Source organism: Pseudopipra pipra, chromosome 13 (genome assembly GCF_036250125.1).
Source record: "Pseudopipra pipra isolate bDixPip1 chromosome 13, bDixPip1.hap1, whole genome shotgun sequence".
In the NCBI taxonomy this organism is placed as follows: domain Eukaryota; kingdom Metazoa; phylum Chordata; class Aves; order Passeriformes; family Pipridae; genus Pseudopipra; species Pseudopipra pipra.
The window spans coordinates 2,578,492-2,589,879 of record NC_087561.1 but is presented as its reverse complement, the minus strand read 5'-3'; the positions used below and the strand labels follow the sequence as shown (position 1 = coordinate 2,589,879).

At 44.9% G+C, this 11,388-nt stretch overlaps 1 protein-coding gene across 3 annotated transcripts in view; it reads left to right on the top strand.

Moving 5' to 3' along the window:
• The first annotated feature begins 7,279 nt into the window (after window positions 1-7,279).
• The window catches only part of DRP2 (dystrophin related protein 2), a 28,611-nt gene continuing 24,502 nt past the window's right edge, over window positions 7,280-11,388 (top strand). The window contains exon 1 of one of the 3 annotated variants that reach the window (XM_064669623.1): window positions 7,280-7,673. The gene's annotated coding sequence lies outside the window, so the exon portion shown is untranslated. The remainder of the gene's footprint in view (window positions 7,674-11,388) is intronic. The other 2 variants (XM_064669622.1, XM_064669624.1) reach the window with 2 other exon arrangements.

Sequence of the window (11,388 nt, the reverse complement as noted above, 5' to 3'; positions counted from 1 at the left end):
GTGGTACTATATGATAGAAACAATGCAGGCTGAAAAGTTCGTTTAAGGGTCACATGTTGTCAACCAGCACCCCACAGAATATTGAGGTTTAGGTTAGGCCTGCAAGCTTCCTCTGAAGGAGTGATATTCCACACAATTCACTAGAAGGAAAGTATTATTTCATATGACTTGGGTCTGCTCTTGAGTGTGTGTTTTCTTTCTAGAGGATGATGTTTCGAGATCCAAATTTCTGCTGTTGGCTGGGAATGCTGGTTTGTGTCCTGTCTCCCCAGGAGAAAAAGTTGTTGAGAAGCTCCACTTTCTGTCTGCCCTTCCTTGTCAGGAGGCTTCTACAGGCTTTTGGTGTAGGGGTTTTGTAATATTACAAGCAGGCCATGGCAGTGGTTGTTTCAATTTAACCACATCCTGTAGCATTACCAGTAGCCTGTTCAGATGCTTTCAAAAAGTGAGGCCTTTCCCTTTGGAAAAATCTGAGTGAAATCAGGGTATTAGATAGGATTTCAAGGTACAGGGCCAGAATCCTATCTGGGCTAAGTAGGCCCAGCTCCACTAATTTCTAATGGATCTCTGTTGAGTTGCACCAGCTGAACATCTGGTCCCCAGTTCACACAACTGAAGCCATTAACCCCTCCCTGTCAGACACATTGGCCTGAACATTATGCATCTGAAAATACAAATGCCTTGGGCTACAGTTAATCTGAATTCTTTTTTCTGAAGCCATGTTTGTTTTGGATTTCTGTTAATCATTATTTTATTTTGGGATGAGAGACTCATTTGTGCATCTTAGGGCAACAGAGTCTGATGCATTTCAGAGAGAGCTTGCTCTGAAAGAGTTAATAATTTCAACCTGTTTTCAGCTGAAATGAAGAAACTGGTTCCTCTGTATCCCTGCTTTCTATTCTTTTGTTGGCCTACTTCCCTCTGCTTGCATTTTGCATTCCTAATGCCATGAATAAATCAGGACCCAAGGATTTAGAAGGTGGTACAGCTGTAACCACTCAGAAAATTGAATCTATGAGGCTTGTACCGCAGCTCTAACAACCGCCAATGTATGTGCTCCTGAACTCTTCTAACAACATTTAGTTGGTACCAAAATAAAATTCACTTTTGCCTTTTTTATGTAATGTTTAAGCTTTTTGTGCCTCTACCCAATGTCTCCTCACTTGGTTCCCTTTGTCTTTTAGTCAAAGCTCAGTTATAAGCCCTTCAGGGCAGGGTAATCTCCCTCTGGCTGCTGTGACAAAATGGCTTATCACAAATCTTTGCACACAGGAGACAAGAATAAGGGAAACTGAGGGCTCTGACCTGGCAAAGGATTCATTTTCTCTACAGTCACAGCACAGTGAAACTCCTGTCTGCCTGTTGTCCTAGATCCTCTGATAACTTGTCATTAATAATACGCACTGGACTGATTTTATTTGTAGCTCTGTGGCTCCTGAAAGTGCGTGAGGGAGCTCTTTGTGTGCTTTTTAGTCAGAGGATGCATCCAGTCTGGGTGGAAAACAGCAGATATTAGTAACAAGCTTGCTCTGGAAGAGGAATATCTTAAAAGAACAAAGTCCTCAAGTATTTTCTTCTAGGAAAGATGATTTATGTTGTACTGATAGATTTCCCTCACTGCTGTGCTTTTTAAAAGAAAAGGAATTATTATGATCTGATTGAGGTTTGATTTCACCAAACCTTGTTTTTGACTGAGAATGCCTTTTATGTCTTTCTTAGCATTTGGTGACGTGGTTTTCAGCACCGGATTCCTGAGAACTTTATCTGTTAGACCTGTCCAAGTAACTTCCAAGTAATTATAGTTGGCAAGGGAGGTGTTGAATTACACACCTTACCAAACTTTATATATGTGTCTTGTGAGGATGCCTCTCTGCCTCTCAGTTTCCTGTCTTGTAGGAGTAAAAGGTCTGTATAAAAGAGGGTAAGATTTTTTTTAAAAGTGCCATAATCTCCATTTTCAGGCTCGCTACAGTCTTGCACAAATGTGGAAAGTGAAACAGTTGATCTTCCAAAAAAAAAAAAAAAGCTGCAGGTGCTTCCACAGACTCTAAATACTGTTTTAACCTTGACAGCATTTAGAAATCTGTAGGCTCAGACACGATCCCTTTCTGCAGCTTAATGAGTGAACACACACCAGGCAAGCTGTGGTACCCGCCAGAAATGTGACACAGAATGGGCTGTTCCAGTCCAGGCTGTAGGTGATGGGATATTTCAGTCACTAATGTGGTTGAGCTCCTGAGCTTCAGGCACTGGATTTAGGCTGCAAATTGCCTCAGATACTTGGAAAAATTTTATTCTCTGCCTGAATCATTTGGGCTCTTCCTTTAAAGAATTCAGGGATAAGCTTCTTGTGTATAGGTATATTTTTATATGCAGCTGTATCCCCGTGCAGTTTGACTTGCTCTCCTCCAGTGTCTGTGCTGCCTGTGAGTCTTGTGTGTGATCTCTGCAGGAGGAGGCTGCTCTCTGCAGGTTTTTCTCCCAGCCCTCTCTCTGGAGTCTCCAGGCCTTCATGGTCGGTTGTACACGGATCACTAAGCAGTTTCCTTTCTCTAAGGGCACCTCTGTTCTGTGTCGAAGTGAATCTTCAGCAGCTCCTGTGTGATTTGCTTTCTGCTCCTTTGTGTGCACAGCCCAGTAAATAAGGAAGGGGATGGAAAGCACATTGTAAATGTGGTGACAGCTCTTGAAGAATGAAACAGTTTCTGAAAGCTGCCTGTCTGTCTTAACCCTTCTCCTGCATAGTTTTGCTTTCTTTTCTACCATTTTCTTTTTCTTCTTTTCTTTCTCCATCTCTCCCCCAAATTCTTTAACACTCTTTTCACACCCACTCCTTCCTTTTTGGTGCTCTGACAAGAGTTCCCCTCTCCCCTATGGCCCCCATTTCTCATTCAGGGGGGAACTTTTTCAATGCCTGTTCAGGAGCAAATGAAAAGGGGGATTCATTCTGTTTCTGAGTGCATGTCAGCTGTCTGCTCGTATCACTTCTCTGCCCATTCTTCTCTCTAACCCCAGGTACCATGCATTTAGAAAGCATCCTGCTGTTTTTCTAAATGCTTTCAGCAGGGTAGAATCTGTTCTGGGAAGATTTTAGTGATTATTGATGCCAGCAAAGGAGGGGCAGTTTTTTATTTGACATCAGTTGTTTAAACAAACAAACAAACAAAAAAAGGAACAATATCCAGTCAACTATTCTTAAGTTCTTCTCAAGCTGAATTTAGGGCCCTAATTCTAGTTTTGTTCCTGCTTGTTGAAGAGAGGCTCTTTGTGCTGTGCTCACAGGCCTGCTGGCCTGACTAATGTACTGGAATTGATGGGCAGGTCTGTCCCTTTGTGCAAGATCTGTTCCTTTTGGCTTTCCCTTCACAGGTGGGCACAGCATAACTACTGAGATCAATGATCCTGCATCAAAGCTGCTTGGATATGGACAGCTGTGTGAGAGTCCTGTCTGTTACTCAATTAAGGGATTCAGATGAGGGAACCCTGTGGCTCAGGAAAACGGGAATTTGCAGGCTCTTGGAGAGGAACAGGATTTCTTCAAGCCATAAGGGACCTTGTCTTGGCTCAAAAGCCTTTCACCAAACTCTTCTCCAGCAGCTGGATCCACAAGAACACTGTGGGTGTACGACTCTAGAGAAAGTGTTCTTCCTTTTGGTCTCTTCCTATATTCTCCTTTTAGCAAGGATTTGCTTCCATATATATTCTTAGTCAATGTTTAACTCTTTTCTTTAGTGTAGGCATTTGGGGTTTGGAGGCTGTTAGGATATCAATGACTTTCTTTCTGCATGCAGGAACTTCACAACCTCCAACAGCTTCTCCAACACTAGTTCAGGAATTAATCTCTAAGGCTCCACCTGCTTCTCTGTTGGGAACTCCAGGTGGGTTCTTCATCAGAGGTCCCTTGACAAAATGCTGCTGTGCTCTGTGCAAGGCAAAAATCAGTTGGATACAGTTCTGTGATCATGCTCTGACCTACTGCCTTCCTTGCTGCTGCTGCTGCCTCCTGCTCCCTGAAACCTTTCTTCACTTTGCATTCCCCGTGTGTGTTCCTGGCAGTGCTCCATAGGAGGCGTTTTTGAGAACTTATTCCACACTGGTAAATTGTAATCTACCTTGCCCAGTCTACATTCTGTGTTCCTGGGCAAAGCATCATCCTCTAAAATACTTCTATTGGGGTAAATTGGTAAATCTGAGCTTTACTCAGAAAAGGAAAGAACGTAGCAAAATTTCCAAGGGATGGTAACAGCATTTCCTCTTCTGTGCAAGAGGGAAGGTGATCCTTCTGTTTCAAGAGATGTTTCAAAGGAGGGAAGAGAGAGTGTGCATTTTGGGAACCAATTCCCTGTGACAAGGACTATTTTAGAAGAGAAAGTTAATTGGTGGGAACTTATGGGAAGCAAAAAAGTAAAAGTAATAGCCTTTAATTCTATTGAAACCTGAGGTGGTGTGTTGAAAATGGGAATGCCAGAATTTTAGTTAATGTTTTTATTGGTTGGTGATGCAAAATATTTAGTGTTATGGATGTTCCAGCTTACAAGTGATTAATACTGACTTTGCATATAAAGAATGTAGTAGAGACCTTAGGGTGAGACCAGAGACAGCCCTTACTTCTAGCTTTTTAAATTTTTCAAACTAAAACCACTGTCAGTATATATATGTATATAGGTCACTTTCATGTTCATGCCTTATAAAACCTGGATTTAATTTTTGTGTTGATACACTGGTTTATGTTTTTATGTTTGTATACTGTGTTTAGCATGGTGCATATAGAGATGTCCCTGATGGGGAACATCCTAAAAAGGTACATATTTACCATTTAATAAAACATGAAACGTCTGAAATGTTTTGTTAGGCAAAGGCATGTGATAGGTACCACTGTATCTTTTGGAAGCTGGGCTCTTGGAGTTCCTTGGGAGACTTTTTAGGATTAAGCTCTCTTCAGAACCCAAAGCACACCAAATTTAGCATCTCATCTCAAAAACCTTCTCATACACTTAAAAAAGTTGTAGTGTTTATGTGAAAACTGTGATTAGGACAAATCTGAGTTTGTCTCCCTGATTGCCTTAGAGTTCTGAATTCCTAGTTATATCCTTATGCCCCAGTTATATCCTTAGAACAGTACGGGGGGACCTGGGAGGGCGTTCCCAGCCATGGAAGCAGCTCTCTCACCAGAGATTCTGGTTTGTCTCACAATTTAAACTAAACTGACACAAGAGATTTTGGTTTTTTCCTGCTGCATTTTGCTATCCTTAAACCATCAATAATTTAGGATGCATGTACTGCAAAGCACCTTGTTTTTGTGGTTCATGCTGTCTGTTAATGCCTCTGTCTGTCTTGTGTGCATGTGCAACTTGGCTTGATATGTTTATCCATGTTGTCACGTCCCTTTTAGATGCTGGTGGTGACAGATACATCCTGCCACTGGATTTGGCCGTGTCTCTCTGGAGAATGGTGTCTTTGGAGTTGCCTGGATAGCCCTTCCACCGCTCTGTTATTTTCCCCCTTGCTCTCCTTACTTAACCCAGGACTTATTATTTGTGTGTTTGTATGTATGAACAAAAATAGCCCAGCAGAGTCTCTGCTCATTTTTGTCTTCCTATCCATATCTATTTTTTTGGTCTAAATACAGCTTTTCAGACTGGGTTTTGTTGCATCGGTACAGCTGTTGTGGAAGCAGCAGCTATTGAAATGGCTTTTAAAAGCAGAAGGTGTGTGGAGAGGGTACACATTTTTGGGTTGGTACTTGAAGTATTCAGTGTTGCTCCTTTCAGGACTAACTATAAAGAGGTTGCTATTTAAAAACCTCCTTTCAGTGTAGTTACATGAGTTCTCTGTGCATCTTGCCTCACTGTGTGCTGATGGGCTCTGCTCCTGACTTCATCTACCCAGGATGAAGGAAGAAGTTCCTCAGGGTCAGCCACACACCTGCTGCAGGTTCCAGCTGGTCCCATCAAGAGGAGCTCACTGGTTTTTTGAGGACTCTTTCAAATGTATTTTACTGAAGACCAACTATATTTTTACTGCCTTCTCCAGGTTTCAGTTGGTGACCTAGAAAAGCTTTTTGGTCCATTCACATTCACCTCCCAGCAATGGTGTGGCATCAGAAAGTTTTGCTCTTCAGGTGCCAAAACTGGCTCAAGGGTAGTGCCCCCCACACCACGCTGGGCACAGCACTGGGCAACTGAGGCAGGTTGGGCACGGTCACTCTGTGCAGCAGCATTTGCTGACCACTGTTCCCCAGCCCATGGGAAGCCTTGTGGCTCTGCAAAGAGTTTGCCAGTTGTGATTTCCACAGCTGAGAGAGAGGTGGCTTGGCCAGAAGTGATTTTCAGGAGTGTAGTGGGATTGTGAAGCTGTTACATGTCCATTTGCTGGGTCTGAACGAGCCAAGTGAACCTGCATTTTGGGGTTCACCTGAGGTGGGGAATGGAAAACGGACAACGTTCACAAACAGCTCTGATATTTCTGTTTAACATGAATGTATGAATAGAAAATTAACAACCTTAATCTGTCAGCTCTGGGGAAAAAAGCACTAAGGCTCATTAAAGGTTTTTCTGACAAGGATCAGGAAAATAGTGTTTCCTAAGTTTTAATTTTCCCATAGAGAGGCTGAGAAAGTCTAGTGGTTAAAACACAAGGCTAGCATCAGGTTGGAATTCTCTTTCTAACCAAGTAATTTAATTCTGTTTCTTCTTGTGTTATATGAGAATAACATCAGTGGCAATTTGAGTAGCTTGAAATCCTTGGGTGGAATGATCTGAAGAACTGTAAACTGTTATCTATGAACCAAAATCCCAACTCTGTGTCTGCTTGTGTCCTCAGCCAATTCAGCAGCTCAAGTACTTCTGTGTCTTGTGAGCTGAGACAAGATACTCTGACATTTAAAAACATCTCCCCACCCCAGCTTGGAGAATCGTCTCTTCCTTTACTTATTTTTCTTTTCTAAGAAGAATAGGAAGCATAAAATGAAATGGTTATGCTATTTTTTTTCCTCTCTAACTTTCATTTTTGAAATGGGCTATTTTTAAGTTATTAAATCTTATACCAGATACTCAAATTGTGGTTAAGAAAGGAGGTGAATGTGTCTGGCATTTTCCAGCACAGGCAGGGCCATATCCAACCTAAAATGAGAGCTGCCAGCCCTGGGAGGCGGTGGGAGATGTCGGCAAGCAGCGGGCAGCGTGTCTGAGCCCAGCAGCCCGTGTCAGCTCTCCAGAGGTCAGACCACAGCGCTTTTTGCGTTCGTACATCTCCTCATCTCCCCTCCTCCCTTTTCTTTCTCCCTCTCCATGTGTATTTTGTCTCCTCCTCCCGTGCGTGTCTGTCTTTCCATCCCCACTCTTCTCCCTCCCCTCCCTCCGGATCGATCGCTGGCCGAGATCTCCAAAGGGCCGGGCACTTGGTGGGATCGTCCTTGTTCCTCCCGTGTTTTGCCGAGTCAAGGGTATCTCTTCGGAGGCTCGGGGAGATGCTGTTCCTGGTGATGTGATTGCATAGCAACACAGCAGCCGGGGCGGTGGAGGAGGAGAGGCAGGCGCGTGCAGCAGTGCTCAGCCCCAGCATGAATCCCTGTCACCGGGGCTCCTCTGCTGATTCACACACACAGCCCCTCTCCCCGCTCCCGAAGCCCGGTGGCCGCTGCCCCTGCGCCTCAGACCTGGTGGAGTCGGAAGGTAGGCCATGACAAAAATTTGTTTCGCGCTCAGATCCTGGCTGGACTGGAAAAGGGGGAAAATATGGACAGATGGTTAACCTCGGAAATACGCTCCTTGGGCGTGTGCGCGTGTGTAGATCCCATCGCAGCAACACTGCCCATGCCTGTGCGGGTGAGGAAACTTGTAGAGAAGAAGAGAAGGGTGTCAGGGTGGGAGCAAGAGAGGTGGCCAAGACCATTCCACAAGGGAGAAACTGGAGACCAGTTAGAGATGCGGATTCCCAGGGCAAACAATAGTAGCCGGCATCCCGGCTTCACCGGCTTTGGTGCTCTGCACACTGAAGGCTTATTTACCCTGGCAGTGTTTCCGCCTGAGCTGAAGGACTACTCTAGGCAGGGTGCATGGTGGCCTTCCAGCATCTTCTTGGGAGGGTTAGACAGCAGGACAAGGCAGGGACCCAAATATTTCTAGAGTAGTAGGCAAGGATCAGACTATAGTCCCAGCTCTGCCCTTTTCATTCATTACCTTACACAGTCCAGCCTTGCTCCTTTATGTGTCCACCCTCCCCTCCCCCAGCTTCTCCCCACTCCCTTTCACTCGTTGTTCCTCCTCCTCCCCTCTCAAGGTCTTCTCTTGCCACCACTGACTGTCCCTTTGATGCAGGCAGCCCTGACCGACTGCAGAACTGCCTGCAGGAAGCACGGGACCTTTCTTGCTCCCCAGGGCTCAGCACTCTGCCTCCCTCTCCATGCCAGACAGGGTAGCCTGGGCTGTGGTTTGTCAAGACTTAGTGCCACAGATTATTATGGGTCCCCAGTCCAGCCTGTTCCCTTCAGTCTTCCCTCTGGCACAGCATCCCAGCTGGTGGAACTGGCAGCATTGTGTTTGTGGGGTTTCAACACTGAGACTGCCCATGTACAGTGACAGGGGTGTGGAGCAATTACTCCCACACTTCTAAATGCCACTCTGTCTCTGGGAGAAACCAATGTTTGTTTGGATTTTGGTTTTTAGTGTTGGGGAAAAAAAAAGTCGAGTCAAATTTTTGTCAGTCTGTTTTCCTTCTGCCTTAATCCAAGGTCCTCCTCACCTTCCTTCCTGCGGCTGTCACAGACCTGTCTGGACCCCTGAGAATTATTGTTTGATTATTCTCTGTAATGGCCTTTCCTGTCTGACCAGAGTGCCCTTGTTGAGGAAGCTGTGTGAGGTCCCAGCTACCAGGTTCAGTTGTGCCAGGAGGGTTCCTGTTTTCCTGGCACTTGTGTGTAGCTTGTGTGCCTGCCGTGGCTCTGGTGCCATCTCACATCCTCCCCTGCCAGTTCCCTGTGCTGAAAGCTGCCTTCTCTGCTGCTGTGGGAGTTGTCCAGGCAGGGCTCTGGAGATGGCACTCTGGACAGGGACTAGACTGTAGCCATGCAATTTCAAACTATCTCATTTTGCAGCACTGTGTCCGGGAACGTGGGTGCCTGGAGTGCTGGGATGGGAGGGTGTTGGAGTGGGCACTGTGATGTGATGCTCTGTTCAGGTCCTCTTTCTCAGCTGAAGAAGCTGAGAGGAGGACCTTGTCTCTGTGTTAATACCTGAGGTGGATCAATGCTGCTCACTAAAATTGGCCAGGACTGTAACTGTGAATGGGGGCTCAGGCTGGAGTGGCTCTTTGCAAAACTAAACAAAGTGAGATAGGGAAGGGATTAAATGAACAGGTTCAAACAAAAGCCCTGAGTTCTGGAGACATACGGTGAATTTCTGAATATAATCACATTTTGAGAAATATATTCATGGCTTCCACTTTAGCCTGCATGCCTATAATAAAAGCATAAAAAAGGAATTTTAAGTCTCATGAAGCAAGACATACTGACCAGAAAATGTTCAGTCTTAAAACCCCTCATTTTCACAGGTGTATAAAGGTGAAACTGATCTTTTCAGAATTGAGACAAAAGAGCTCCATCCCATTTTCCTCTGTTGTTTCCCTTAGCACGAGAATAAGGTCACTGACACATCTCAAGTAGGGAAAGGAAATGTGATTTCATGGGGCATACAACCTGCTCATAAAATTCATGGCCTCAGAAGCCCAGAGAACCTGGTGCTTCGACTGGGAGTTTATCATAAAGACAATCCTGAGGGAAAGGTGTAATATTCAATTTAGAGAAATTGGTACTGGTTTTATACTGAGAATGAGAAACAAAGTGCCAGGGAAGGCAGAAGCCAGTGCAGCATCACCTGAGCCATCCCCGAGTGGGGAGTGTGCTCTTCCCACTGTTGTTGATCAGTGACACAGTGTGGCAATGGGGGCTGTGCTTTTCACAGTGCAGCAAGTCTTGGTTCCTGCCTCCAACAGCAGGGAAGGGAAAGTTCAGGCGCTTAGAGGAGAAAGACAAGACTTGAGATTTTTAGTGGGTGTAAGTTGGCAGGTTTCAGGGCTACAGGAGCCAAGTTTCTGAAGAAGTGTTTTCAATTTTTATGGCTGGTGCAACCTTCTTTCAATCATTAGGCAAGTTTTGCTCCCTCCCCATCCCTTTTGTGAGGTTGCTCCTTCCCCTTTTCCTGCTCCCTTTGTCTGTCAGGTCAGACAACAATTTTTTTCACCAGTACAACAGGGCTGTTGGCTCACAGCTGGGTCCTCTGGGTGCTCGAGTCATTACCCTTTAACCAAAGGAGGAGAAGAGATGGGAAGAATTCCTAGGAAAAGTGAGCTTTGGAGAGAGCAACTCAAAACCCAGCTGGGACTCTGAAATGATGTGTGAAAGAAATTCAGATTTCAGTCTTCCTAAATAAATTCCCGTAAGATATTTTTAAGCAGAGAGAGGGGTAGTCGGTTCTGCATGGCTGTGTTGTGGGCATACACCCACACTCACCTGGTTAGGTGGAGACATCATCATCACAGTTTCCCAGTGCAAAATGAACTGGTGAAATTTTTCAGCTTGAGATTTTGTGTGAACGTGCATGTTCTGTTGCTTGGGAAGATGGAGAGTGACTGAGCCAGCAGAGGAGATGCTGCTTCTTTATTAAGACGTGTGGCACCTGCTTATCCCTTGAATTAAAATAACATTTTGGCTATGAGTTAAAAGGCTAAGTGGTCATTTAAGAAAGCAGCTCATTAGATGGGATAGTCCCCACTTCACCCACCCTCAGTGATTAAGACATCTTTTGTGCCACTCACTACCAGACACAGCAAAGATTTTATGTTACTTCTTCAGGACAGGTGATTAATCCAAGGACCCTTCATTCTAATTAATAAAGGGGACCAGGTTCTTTGGCACCTGGGATTTTTAGCCCTTGGATGATGGGTTTGAAAATGCCTGGCTATGTGAAAGACAGCTGATAGTCTTTTCCCCCTTTTGTTGTACACAGGAGCACGTAAGAACCAGGAGAAATTAGGGATTTTTTTTTTTATTTTTTTATTTTTTTTTTTTTAGGGAGTGTGTTTGGGTATCTATTCCTGGTTTGTAAAGAGATGGAAATTAAGGACCCACACTCTAAGAGGAAGTTGTGTTGTTTGTATGTTGGTCCCAGTGGGAGAAAGATTTCTCTTCCTTCTCTCTCACCAAACCCTGACCAGTGGGGCCTTGGGAAGTAGGTTGTCTGGCCCTTGATCTCAGGCTTAAACTATTTACTTACATGTGCAGAAAAACAACTTTTGCTGAAACAGGATGTGCTATTAGGCAGTCCAGGGAGTCCTGCTGTCTGACAGCCTGGGAATGCTCCCTTTGTTAGCATCCACACGGGAGCTGAACTC